The following is a 14016-nucleotide window of genomic DNA, read 5'->3' on the forward strand; positions in this document are numbered from 1 at the left end:
CCCCGCTCGTCCCCGCTTGTCCGCGCGTGCCCCCGGATCGATTTCCGCTCGTCCCCGCTGGCACTTCTTTTCTCCCGCTCGATTCGCCGCTATTGTCCACCCGCAGGGATCATGCGCGGAATCGATCCCCGCGGTGATCGGACACATCGGATATTATCAATCGAGCCATCAGGTTCGATTGATGTGACTGCCGTGTATGCCCAGCATCAGACTCCAACCAACACATTGATCTAAAGGAGCTGACACTGTGTCTGATTTTATCCAGAAACAGTGCCCCCTAGCAGCAGCCCTTTTTCCTTTGTCGGATTATGTCCAACGTTGGACCTATGTTGGAAAATGCCAATGCTGGCCATAGTCCAACACAGGATGGGAAAGGGTTAATCATTTATTATTGAAGAAATGCTACTATTCAGTATGGTTTTTGCACATAAAATATGAGCAAAAATATGTGTATATTACATGTGTGTTATATGTGTGTTTATAAATGTCAGTCCTAGAGAAAGCTTGTACAGTATGTCCATGATTATGTCCTAGAAAAGATTGGCCTGTGCACATCATCAAAGGCACGTTTTCTGTTTCATCAGATAGGTGACAACAGACAGGGAATGTTATCTTATCTGAGCTCTGCAGTTTTGTTTGCCTTGAGCTTTCAATAATAATGACATATCAAGCAATATTGAGCGCACTAGCACATCCTATCAGATTAGTTAACTGTGGATCCAGGCAGATATCTAAAACTGTCATCACAAACTTAATAGCGTGTGTGATAAGAACTGGAAGATACTGTAAAATACTTGTGCAGATTGCTTCTACCAACATTCATTTTATTCAGATCTTACCTATTCTAGACTGGGGAAATTGCAATTCACCAATATTTAAAATCCTGAATTTTTTTCTTAAAAAAATCAAAATAGACCTTTAATATACTGTAAATATGTACCTCTGATTACACATGTGCAACTTGCCTATGGGGAAGTGCTGCGGGTTTGGCCCTAGTGGAAACAGGCCCTTACTTAAAGCAAACCTGAACTGAAAATTAAAGTTAAAATAAACATACACAGGTCATACTTACCTCCTGTATAGTCCCCTCATCAATCTCTTTCTCCTTTCTTGCATCCTGTTTGTCCACTGTGATTGATGAAATTCTCTGTCCTCCATTTTAAAAATGTCCCCATAACAGCTTCCAGGTCAGCACACTGTTAATCTGATATATATCACCCACTTGAGCCATAGGGAAACATGGGCCTTACCTTGCATATCAGTTGTCCTTTCAGTTATAACTGACTGCAACTGATATATAATTGACAGCAACTGATAAATCTGGTCAGAATTGGAATGAATGGTGAGCCTCTGAGAGGAACTGATGGTTAGGTAAGTATGTAATATTAATTTTCAGGTACATCACATGTTTATTTTAAATAATTTTTCTCGGTTCAGGTTCACTTGAAAGAGGAAATGCCCCCTTCCTGATTTCTTCTTCTTTTGCATGTTTGTCACACTTAAATGTTTCTGCTCATCAAAAAACGTTAACTGTTAGTCAAAGATCACATAATTGAACACAAAATGCAGTTTTAAATGATGGTTTTTATTATTTAGTGAGAAAAAAAACTCCAAATCTACATGGCCCTGTGTGAAAAAGTGATTGCCCCCCTTGTTCAAAAATAACTTAACTGTGGTTTATCACACCTGAGTTCAATTTCTGTAGTCACTCCCAGGCCTGATTACTGCCACACCTGTTTCAATCAAGAAATCACTTAAATAGGAGCTTTCTGACACAGAGAAGTAGACCAAAATCACCTCAAAAGCTAGACATCATGCCAAGATCCAAAGAAATTCAGGAACAAATGAGAACAAAAAGTAATTGAGATCTATCAGTCTGGTAAAGGTTATAAAGCCATTTCTAAAGCTTTGGGACTCCAGCGAACCACAGTGAGAGCCATTATCCACAAATGGCAAAAACATGGAACAGTGATGAACCTTCCCAGGAGTGGCCGGCCGACCAAAATTACCCCAAGAGCGCAGAGAAAACTCATCCGAGAGGCCACAAAAGGTCCCAGGACAACATCTAAAGAACTGCAGGCCTCACTTGCCTCAATTAAGGTCAGTGTTCACGACTCCACCATAAGAAAGATACTGGGCAAAAACGGCCTGCATGGCAGATATCCAAGGCGCAAACCTTTTTTAAGAAAAAGAACATTAAGGCTCGTCTCAATTTTGCTAAAAGACATCTCAATGATTGCCAAGACTTTTGGGAAAATACCTTGTGGACCGACGAGACAAAAGTTGAACTTTTTGGAAGGTGCATGTCCTGTTACATCCGGCGTAGAAGTAACACAGCATTTCAGCAAAAGAACATCATATCAACAGTAAAATATGGTGGTGGTAGTGTGATGGTCTGGGGTTGTTTTGCTGCTTCAGGACCTGGAAGGCTTGCTGTGATAGATGGAACCATGAATTCTACTGTCTACCAAAATATCCTGAAGGAGAATGTCCGGCCATCTGTTCGTCAACTCAAGCTGAAGCGATCTTGGGTGCTGCAGCAGGACAATGACCCAAAACACACCAGCAAATCCACCTCTGAATGGCTGAAGAAAAACAAAATGAAGACTTTGGAGTGACCTAGTCAAAGTCCTGACCTGAATCCTATTGAGATGTTGTGGCATGACCTTAAAAAGGCGGTTCATGCTAGAAAACCCAAAAATAAAGCTGAATTACAACAATTCTGCAAAGATGAGTGGGCCAAAATTCCTCCAGAGCGCTGTAAAAGACTCGTTGCAAGTTATCGCAAATGCTTGATTGCAGTTATTGCTGCTAAGGGTGGCCCAACCAGTTATTAGGTTCAGGGGGTAATTTCTTTTTCACACAGGGCCATGTAGGTTTTGAGTTTTTTTTCTCACTAAATAATAAAAACCATCATTTAAAACTGCATTTTGTGTTCAATTATGTTATCTTTGACTAATAGTCAACGGTTTTTGATGAGCAGAAACATTTAAGTGTGACAAACATGCAAAAGAATAAGAAATCAGGAAGGGGGCAATTAGTTTTTCACACCACTGTATAGCACAATGTAATACATTTTTCAGGATAATATTTTTATCTTAATTATCTTGGTTTTAACATCAAAAAATGTTTCCTCATATATATTGCTGTATATAGGTATTTAGCCCCGCTCTCCCAGTGATGCTTTGCCTAGGCCATGATGTCACAAAGCCTTTTGCCACGAGCACTCTGGGAGACCAGAGGTTGTTCCTGCTAACTTTGGGTGGCGGCATTCCACAGTGATGCACCTTGCCAGTAGTAAAGATGTCGCAATTGTGATAAATGTATATGTTAAGAATGTAAATCAGGGTAAGGAAAGATTTTACAATGGAGAAACACTAGCCAAATCCTTTATAAATAAATATTGGATAAAACAAGACATTTTATTCGTTAAGTTATATTCTTATATCTATATTTTTTTAATGTCTTGTGTTCTCTCCAGTGCTCCCGGATCCCATATCCCTGCCACAATAATTGCTGAAATGCATATCTGGACCCTGTTCATGTTCCTACTAGAACAACTGGAGCATCAGAAGAATAGGACCTCTAGATGATTATTATGGATTGCATTTATTTTAATATAGGTCATCAGGAAAGGTTAGTTTAATCAAATATGCATACTGTGTATCTGGGCACAGGAGAGTATGCTGCAAACAAAGTCAAGGGTACCACTTTACACTGGAGGATTATAACTTAAATTTGCAGTTAGGTGATAAATCTAGCTAGCAGCTTTGAAAGGACATTGTCTAAAGCAGACCTGAACAGGAGTCAAAACTGGGGATTTTAGCTTACATTGGCTTCCAGCCCCCCGTAGTCCATAAGGTCCCTTGGTGCCCTCTGGTCCCCTCCCTTCTCTCGCTGGCAGCTCCATAAGATCTGCAACTGGAATGCCTGCAGTAGATGCACAGTCTTGTCCATGTGCCCTCTCGATCGTACTCCTGTAGGCAGGAGTATTTTGCGCATGCATGGTTCTCAAAGAATGAACTGTTCATAAGCAGAATGCTCCCACCAAACGGTGTGCAATCGAAAAGGAGCGACTGCAGTTCCAGTTACAGATATTACAGAGATTCCAGTGGGAAAACAGAGAGGACCAAGAGGATGCAGAGGCACCTGATGGACTTCGGGGGGATGGAAGAAGCCACAGGTAAGTAAAAATCCCCAGTTCTGAGTCCAGTTCAGGTCTGCTTTAATGTTGTTTGCTACTCACTGAGTGGATAGTGCGCCTGTACTTTTGATGAATGAAAAGAACATGACCTGCTCCATTTAGAGATTTTGTACAATAACCATGGTGATGTGACACAATACAGGGTCCACTGTACAGTGGTCTTTGAACTACTACTGTTATTTATTTTTAATAATAACCAGTTACTGTATTCAATTTCAGCTTTTTCCTCGCTAGCCCATTACTCCAGCTAAATGAGCGCAGGATTTGCAGACAACATTTATATTGCACTTTTCTCCTGGCAGACGCAAAGCGCCAGAGCTGCAGCTACTAGGGCATCCTCAGCAGGCAGTTAGTTACTCTTGCCCAAAGTCTCCTTACTGAATAGATGCTGGTTTACTGAACAGGAAGAGCCAAGATTTGAACCTAGGTCTTTTGTGTAAGAGGCAGAGCTCTTAACCAGTACTCTATCCAGCGACTTTGCTTCGAAGCCAGGCTTTTCTGCCAGGTTTGCTTTTAGAAGGTAAGGGGCTTGATTCACTAACCGGCGCTAAGGGCCCTTTTCCACCAGCGCGTTTGCGCTGGCTGAATCGGAAAGACGCAAACCGCTAGCGATTTTACAATCGCTACAGTTTGCTTTTTAACATAGGAATCGCGGTAGGTCATTTCCACTACCGCAATTCATTTTTTACGGGAACGCGAACGCGCGGCGGAGCGATATTTGCCGCGATTTTGCTATGCAGTGCATAGCATAGCAAAATCGTGGCCGCACACGTCGGGGAATCGCCGGTAATTGCGATTCAGCAATCGCTAGCGTTCAGCGTGAACGCTAGCGACTGCTAGTGGAAAAGGGCCCTAAGTGTTAGCGCCGGAGTGAAAAGCCACTTAGTGTGCCTTATTAGAGTTAAGGGGCCTTATCAGAGTTAGCATGCCTTATCAGAGATAAGGGGCCTTATCCATGCCTTATCAAAGTTAAGGGGCCTTATCAGAGTTAGTGTGCCTTATATGCTATTCTGATAAGGCACGCTAACTCTGATAAGGCCCCTTAACTCTAATAAGGCTTAGCGCCGGTTAGTGAATCAAGCCCCAGGTGTCTTCACTAACATTATGCATATTTCAACTCAATAACATTGTCAGCTCCAGCACATATGTCCCAAGTCTCATACTGCTACATATGACACATGGCAAAATGTAGAAGATATGTAATTAACCCAATATCGGCTATAATTACTGTCATACACAGTTCTTTCATGTGTCATTAGGACCCGTACACAAAAACAATCTGACGCAAATAGTCACAATAAATAAGAATAAATTAATATTAAAATTCATCACAGCACTAGCAACAAAGAATATTTTCTTTATTACAATGACAATAATGTTTACTTTTTGAGCTCCATTTTGCTGGCTTGACTGCCGAAGTTTCATAAGCAGAAGTGATTCTTATCTTACGGTTTCAGAAGGAACATTACAAAAGAAATGACTATAAGCTTGGTGACCACAGCTATTCATACACACTAGATTGCCATCCCATCATCCAAAACAATGCTTTCTGTTTATTTTTTAGGGGACAATCCAGTACAGATGTTACCCATTTTTATTCCCATTCTGTGATTTGCCTAGACAGATAGTATTCAGCTGATTACTGCTGTAGACCTGAAGTCTTGTTCACATGTACGAGGTCTGGCACCTGGCAGGGATCAGGACTTGTTCCCTTGAGTGGGAAGTGAGAGTGAGTAGGCAAAAATTAAAGACACTCCAGCTAGTCACTACTCTGCATGGTGGGAGGAAGTGGCAGGGATGGTTTTTTGAGCAAACGGGGAGATATTTTTGCTAACTGGCTGCACTTGCGGGTAAGGGAGAGAGAAGAGGTGGGCCACCCAAAGCCTCTGGATCCCCCTTGCGATAGCAGGGGTCGCAGGGGTGATTGTTATGCCCATGGTTCAGGGCTAAGGCTATGAAGGGGGAGGAGGGCCGACGGCATAGCACACATCAAAGTGGCACAGAGCAGGCAGAGGGAGTGAGAGAACAATGCCCTCAGCCTGGACTCGAAAGAGATGATCCACCAGGCAGAACGCTCAGTGACACATCAAGGAAGATCAGGGGCCGTTGTACACACACTAGATTCTCTGCAGAGGCAGCCTCCTCAGCCGAGAACCATCTACCATGGGTCCAAGGTAGGCAAAAGTACAACATATCCAGCATGTCTGTCCTCTCCCTTCTCTCCCATAGGAAGGAACTGGGCTGTTCAACAGGTAGCCAAGTCACTAATCTATACATTGATGAGTTTAAACTATCACCTGTAGTGATCAGGTACAGCTCTTAAGGGGAACATTTATCCCCCATATTTAAGGTTTGAAGGTACCATAATATCTCTTTATCAAGGAAAGCAATGCAAATAAATGTGCAGGTGGGGACTGAATGGATGCGCACAGTCCGGCAGCAAAGTATTGCTGCTGACTGTGCACATCCACTCAGTCCATAGGAGTGCCAACTCACTTCCTGCATATCTGTTGGTTACTCTAGTAACTAAGATCTGAGCACCCAAGCATCAGATAGGGCATCTCCACAAGGTGTGGGTCACGTCTACCCAAAAAAACAGCAGTCTAGGGGTTAAATGTAACAAATATATATTGATTTGTTCCTTTTTTTTATTTGCTTAATTAGCTGCAGTACTGTAAAAGGGTTTTGTTTTGTTTTTAAAGAGAAAAATATTAAACATCACAGATGAATATGTGTTACTCCAAATGACAAATTTTAACAAGTACAATAAACATAAATAAAACAGATAAATAAAACAGATATCTTAGAAAAAAAGGGCACATTCACGTTTTCTTTCACAGCTACAAACAATTCTGTAGCATATGGCAGCATAGCTGAGGGATAAGCAGTAAAAAGAGATTGAAAAGTGCAGAAAAAGGAGGTAAGACAAACATGAATTACCAAAAAAACAAAAAATGCAGACAAGCTGCAGAACAAAGTTGGAGCTCAGAGTTAGGACAGAGAGTCAGTAAAGAAATTCAGTAGAAACAACTCCTCGAAAAACCATGTCTATAAAATAAAACATAAATTGTGCCAAGTTACAATGAATGTTAAGGTGGTCATACATCTGGCAATTTTGCAGTTGATCGACCATCTGATTCGATAACTATTATAGAATACGATAAAAATCAGTGCTACAACAAGCATGCCTGATCAACGATTCAACTGATTTTGGGCCAAAATCGGTTGAATGTATCGATCGAACCAAACTGGCCAACATGGTGTTCGGCGGTAACAGTTGGCAATATCGTGACTGATGAACGTGACAGAACCCCTGGCCACTGTCCCCCAAATGTTAATGTGCCCCCCATGCCCAAGCATTAAAATATCTATCTGTCCATCCGCCATGAGTGCCCAGTTTCTCTTATACCTTATTCTTGTCCCATGTGCAGATGATACACAACTGAACCTCTCGGCCCCAGACCTTAACGCCCTCCTCACACGTGTTCCTGACTGCCTGTCTGCTATATCCTCTTTTATGACCTTTCGCTTCTTAAAACTTAATATGAGTAAAACAGAACTAATAGTTTTTCCACCGTCTCTGTCCACCACTGATATAACAATAAATGTTAATAACACCCCTATAACTTCAGTTCCCAAAGCACGGTGCTTAGGAGTAATATTTGACTCCTCTATTTTTTTTTATTCCTCACATTCACTCTCTAACCAGCTCCTGTCATTTAAAACTCAAAAACATATCATGCATCCGACCTTTTCTCACTCAAGATACAACTAAAATGTCAACCACTTCAGCCAGCAGGTGTTTTCACCTTCAGGACTTCAGCAATTTTCCCATGTCAGCGCTCCTCCCATTAATTTGCCAATAACTTTATCACTAATCACACGTGAATGATCTATTTCTTTCCCTTTCAGGAAAAAAATCTCCAGGTGTCTTTCAAAAAATCACAATTACTTTATTGAAAAGTCCATAAATGCAACCATGAAAAATATTGTTCCTTATCCCCCCCTAAAATAGTGAATAAATGGCCGGCTAATGACAGCTGATATAGCTCCCACACATCCAGACACAACCATGCATACTGGTGGCCACCACAAGTGATAGAACACTGTAAATAATTGGCTAAACTCCAGGGAAAGTCCTCTGGATTTTGATTTCCGGTATGTCAGTATCCATCAACTGCAACAGCAGAACGCAAACTGCATGGAGTGAAATTGAGTATAGGGAACTTCGTAGTCATTGTCAACACATTGCCTAGCAATCAACATTTAATATAGGCAGCCTCCTATATGGATAACATACATGTACTTCGGAGCACGCTCAAGTCCCTTTGATGCACTGAATGTTGGTCATATACCAAACAGCTTCAAATAAGGATCTTTATTGCATTTAATTGGGTGTCACACCACCTCATAGGGGACACATCACCTCTTTATATAGGTAGCTTCCCAGGTAATTATTGCACATGTATCCAAGCACTGATACAGTTTATCATAAAGCCCAAAACGTAAGCCGTTCTTCACACAGCATTAAGCAAAATACTTGGAGATGCCCCACCAGAGGTCTCACCACCACTTGGCATGCATCCACTGAGTTCTGTCCATCCAAGGCTCTATGCGCAATAAGCATTGCCTGTAGATATTGTCCGTATCCTGGGCGGTCACCATCCTGGGCTGCCGGCAAACCACAAATTAAGCTTTTTGTGAGTGATACTTGCTTTCAGTAATTCAATAAATCTTATTATTTTCTAAATTCAGTAATTTTGTATGCATTTTATAGGCAAATACAAAAATGAAAAGAAAAAATACACTATTTCCATCCCCTATAATTTTAAATTAAGTAATGCTACTATAAATAAAACCCACCCATTTTATTTGCCCATTAGTCCCGGCTATCACAACATTTAAATTATGTTCCTAGTACAACTTATTGCATTAACATATTATGTGGAAATAATGGTGTATTTATTCTCTTTTTATTTATTTCATGTGTCCAATTAATTGTAAGCTCTTATGTACAAGAATAACAGTAATATATCCTCATGACATACATATAAAAAAATAAATAAGGGAACTATTTATGGATTTTTTTTTTCAATCTGTTTGCTTGGTAACTGGGGGGAGGGGGGGGGAGGGGAGATGGCTTTGGAAGGGATTAATTATATACATTTTTTTAACAAAAAAAATCTGTGGTGTGTGTAATTTAACTTTTCGCCACTAGATAGCACTAGAAACACTCCCTGTGTTTCGCTTTCATTTTTTTTTTCACATTCTTACTTACGAATGGACGTGGCCCCTGATCGGGGTCATGTCCATTCATTACACACACTGCGATTGGTTCAGGGAAGCCTTGCTTCCCTTCCCCAACCGCCGACACGGCAATACTGCTGCTCATAGTGGCGGTCATGCATGCATGTGCTTGCGCACCACCGCCTAAACACTGAACAAGAATGCTCGTCCAGTTTGCCTTTAGCGGCCCCTATGTGGACAAGAATACTTGTCCAGATAGAATTAAGTGTTTAATATACATGCTCTTATAATATCTCAGTCTGGAATATTGTAACACACTGCTTTGTTAACTAACAAACTGGCACCTCTCCAATCTGTACTGAACTCAGCTGCTCATCTCACTTATCTTTCTTCCCGCTCTTCCTCTGCTGCTCCTCTCTGCCAAGCTCTTCATTGGCTACCAATGAACCAGAGGATCCAGTCCAATCTCTTAAAGCGGATCCGAGATGAAAAACTAACTATGACAAGTAACTTGTCTACATATCTTATCTAAAGTTTAGATAGTTTACACAGCAAATCTAGCTGCAAACAGCTTCAACAGTCTTATGTTTATTTATTCCTGTGATACAATGAGAGCAGCCATGTTTTGTTTGTCTCATTACACACAGGCAAGCTGCAACTGCATCTTCAGCCCTCAGCTCACTCCCCTCTCCTCCTTCTTCCTCCCCCCTGGCTCTGAAATCTCTGGCCAGTAACCTCCTCCTCCTGCCCAGACTGAGCTCCCATAAGCACTTGCTACATGGAGTGCCAAGGCACTTTCAGTTGTGGGTGAGACTTGTTTAGTTTATAGGGAATTAGAGTATTAAAACAAAAAAAGGATTTGGCTTGAGGAATGCCCTATAAGCTTTATATAAGGAACACAATTATGCAATGAGTAAAAGTTTATCTCGGATCCACTTTAACTCTAACTTACAAAGCTCTCCACAATCTCTCGCCTTTGTACATCTACTCAATAGTTTCCATATACCAACCCAACTGCAATTTCAGATCTGCACATGACCTTTTTGTGCTCCTCTAGAATCACCTCCTCGCATTCATGTATACAAGGAATCCTCTGTCACAGTGGCATAACTAAGGGAGATATGGGTCCTGGTGCAAGTTATATATTGGGGCCCCCCAAAGCACTCTATAAATAACAATTGATATGGGGCACCGAAACCTGCCAAGGACAACCACAGTGTAAGAGGTTCAATAAGGGGATGGGGAACAGTTTGTCAATGATTACTCCTATTTAAAGCATCTATAGAAGTTATTATTACCAGCACAGGACCAATAAAGAGCTAAAACTGTGGTTGAGGGAGGGCACTTCAGGGCCCATCTGACCCAAGGGCCCCAGTGCAGTCGCAACCTTTGCACCCCCTATTGCTATGCCACTGCCCAGCCATAACACATTTGTCACTCTCCAATCTTTGATATATTTAAACGTGCCCTCAAAACTCACTTTTTCCATCAAGCATAGGCTCTACCTTATGCCAGTTCCCCTTTGACCTCTGGCCAAGTAATACTCCCACTAGATAACTAAAAACATACTGCCTCTAGGTATGAATATTGCATACTACACCACTCTCTCTCACCCTTTTGTGTCTTGGAATTTATTAAACATTTATTCATATTAATATCATCACTGTAATTACCAATTTGTATTTTGGACCAACTCCGTATTTTGTACATTGGCATATACTATTGCATGTATTATTTTGCACCCCAGGTTTGTTTTTTGTACAATGCAACAGAATATTTTGCCACTTTCCAAAAAAAATAATAAATAAAAATGTGACTTCCGCGTATAGTTTGTGGCACATGTGTGACATCCCCCCCCCTCCCAGCCACATGCTATGCATGGCAATCATATGTGACAAGAGTGCGGAAGGTTATTATCTTTGCCCTGGATACCTTGTGCTACTTAAAGGGAACCAGAGATGAACGATTCACACAAAATAAACATATCAGTTGATAGCTTGTAAAGAATAAATGCTCTCCCTGATAATTTCCCCACTCTGGTGTGCCTTTTTGAGTGCTTTTTATCCATTATTGCTCCAGGAAATATCCAATATGGCCGCCGGCTCATATACCTTCTGCTTCCAGGTTATGAGGTGTTCTGGATGTGCTGTCTAGCCTCTATGAGACTATGGACAAGCAGGGCTGCTGCTGGAGCATTTCATCTGTGTGCTTTCAACTTTACTATTCTGGTATGCTGTGTGGCTGCCCATAGGAAGTGTCTTTCCTAGGAATGAAACTGCTCAGATAATAATGATGACGACTGCACAGTGCACACAGATCACACAGCCACACTTGTCTGTTTCAGAGATTTTTCCTGCAGCAGCAGCCGCGCCTCTCATGTCATCAGAGCTCTCAGTATGTAAAGCAGGAAATCTGATCCAGGAGGGGGAAGGCTTGAGCTTGAAAAGACTCCACAAAAGAGTGACTCAGCTATAATGATTCCAGGTCAAACCTCTACTACAGTCATGGATTCTTATCACAGCTGATTATAGACAGATTAAGCAGAGAAGATTTAAACTAAAAGCAGGGTAGGTGTTTACTGTCATGTTCCCACTGATAAATGTAATAAAATACCTGAAAGTGCTTCGTCTCTGGTTCTCTTTAAACCGGCCCTGGCTGCAGTTGGTGCTAAGCAGTGATGGGTACTAAATTGCCAAGTTGCAGTGAGTGCAATCAGTATTGGGTTCCGAATCGCAACAGGTGTGAAGCAGTATTGCTTGTTAAGTTGCAGTGGGTGTAAAGTAGAACTGGGCGCCTTGTTGCAGTGGGTGCTTGGCAGTACTGGGTGCTAAGCAGCAGTGGATGCCAAGTGAAGTGAATGCTGCACAGTTCTGGTTGCCAAGTAACAGTGGGTTCTAACTAGCAGTGAGTGCTGAAAAGTATTGAGTGCCAAGTTGCAGGCAGTGCAATAGAGGATATTGAGTGCCATGTGAGTGCCAGGTATTTGGGTACTGGGTATAATGTGGTTGCAGGCTTTGGTGTGTATAGTTGTGTTGGATGTGTGCTATGAAGTTACTGAATGTCATGTGTGGGGTGGGTGAAGGCTATGGGGTTACTGGGTGCCACGTGGGTGCTGGATATGGGCTATGTGGTGCTAGGTGAAAGCTATGAGGGGTACTGGGTGCCATGTGGATGCTGACTGTGGGCTATGTGGGTACCATGTAGTGCTGGGTAAGGGCTACATGGATGCTGGGTAGGTGGGTGCAGGTTATGAGTGTCCTGGGTGGGGCGTAACAATAGACCCTGCAAGGGATGCAGCTGCAGGGGGGCTCAGAAGCCACAGGGGGCCCCGTCCTGAGAGTTAGACAACTAAGGTCACGGAGAGAAAAACGTTCTGCTTTCTGCACAATTGTTCTAATGACTGCATATGTTCAGCCACTGATAACGAATCATACAAAGTTTTGTAGATAAAGAGTTGTAGACAGTTCCTATTCAGTGTGCGGGGGGAGGGGGGGAGTTGGTTGGTGGGAGGGTTTCCATCCAAAGTTTTGCAGGAGGGGGGGGCAGTGATTTCTAGTTACACCCTTAGTTCTAGGTGGGGATACGGAGGTGTTAGGCTCTATGTGGGTTTGGGGTATTGGGTGCCATGTAGATGAGGGTAGGGGAGGTTACTGGGTTTCATGTGGGTGGGGTAGAGAAGAGCCAGCAGAAGAAGAAATCTCTTTCATAACTTTTTCATCCACCGCTCTCCTCTCTCAATGATGACAAGCAGTGTTGGAGTTCAGGGGACGGATAGACCTACTCCCTCCTCCTTCCGATCTGTCCCTTAGCACCATGGTACTACTAACTCACTCCCCTGGAAATCCACCGTCCTGTCACTCTCATCCTGACATTGGTCACTCACCACCACTAATAAAGCTTCCTCCACTCACCCCACTATATGCCAAGCTTTCCTGGCACAATAGACCTGCCAGGCCCTTATCAAAGTGGTTCAAGGGGTCCCAGCAGTGGATCCGGTGAAGGCGACGGGAATGGGGGAAGTCTCTGGATTATCTAGAGGCTTCCCTCTAATGATGTAAGTTCTCATTTGTGGCACTTATTTACCCCTCAAGTACACTTTAAGTACCTCTAGATAACTTTGTGGCCATTGCTATGCTGATGGCTAAGCTGCCATAACACCACATGAATACATCATATTAAGACCCAGTAGGCAATTGGTTAGCAGTAAGTCTCTGTCAAGAACCCCTTGCTGGATGACACATAGGGAGGGCCTTAGAAGTCAACTACATATTTTACTCTGCCCAGGGAGACTTCATCAGCTTCATTTATATGCTTGTATGCCTGTTAGACCGTGTCCATCCAACTTCAATTTTCAATTGTCTTTCAATTGTCACATATTTAAATTAAAGGAGTGAGTCTATTTGTATATACTAACTGCTGACAAAACCCAAACCACCACCATTACTTTATTACAATCATTCATGACATATACCACCAGCTCCAAAATGAATTATATGACTATGAATACCACAGAGCCATTAATTTAATCAAAGGATGAAGGACTGTACGTAAACATTCCACAAGCA

The 14016-nt window shown here is 42.3% G+C and overlaps 1 long non-coding RNA gene across 1 annotated transcript in view; it reads left to right on the plus strand.

The window, feature by feature from the left end:
* The window catches only part of LOC137503912 (uncharacterized), a 122747-nt gene that overhangs the window by 69008 nt on the left and 39723 nt on the right, over window positions 1-14016 (plus strand). Inside the window, exon 2 of the long non-coding RNA XR_011019373.1 lies at window positions 3482-3636. This is a non-coding gene — a long non-coding RNA (uncharacterized lncRNA). The remainder of the gene's footprint in view (window positions 1-3481; window positions 3637-14016) is intronic.

This window comes from Hyperolius riggenbachi, chromosome 1 (genome assembly GCF_040937935.1).
Source record: "Hyperolius riggenbachi isolate aHypRig1 chromosome 1, aHypRig1.pri, whole genome shotgun sequence".
NCBI classification, from domain to species: domain Eukaryota; kingdom Metazoa; phylum Chordata; class Amphibia; order Anura; family Hyperoliidae; genus Hyperolius; species Hyperolius riggenbachi.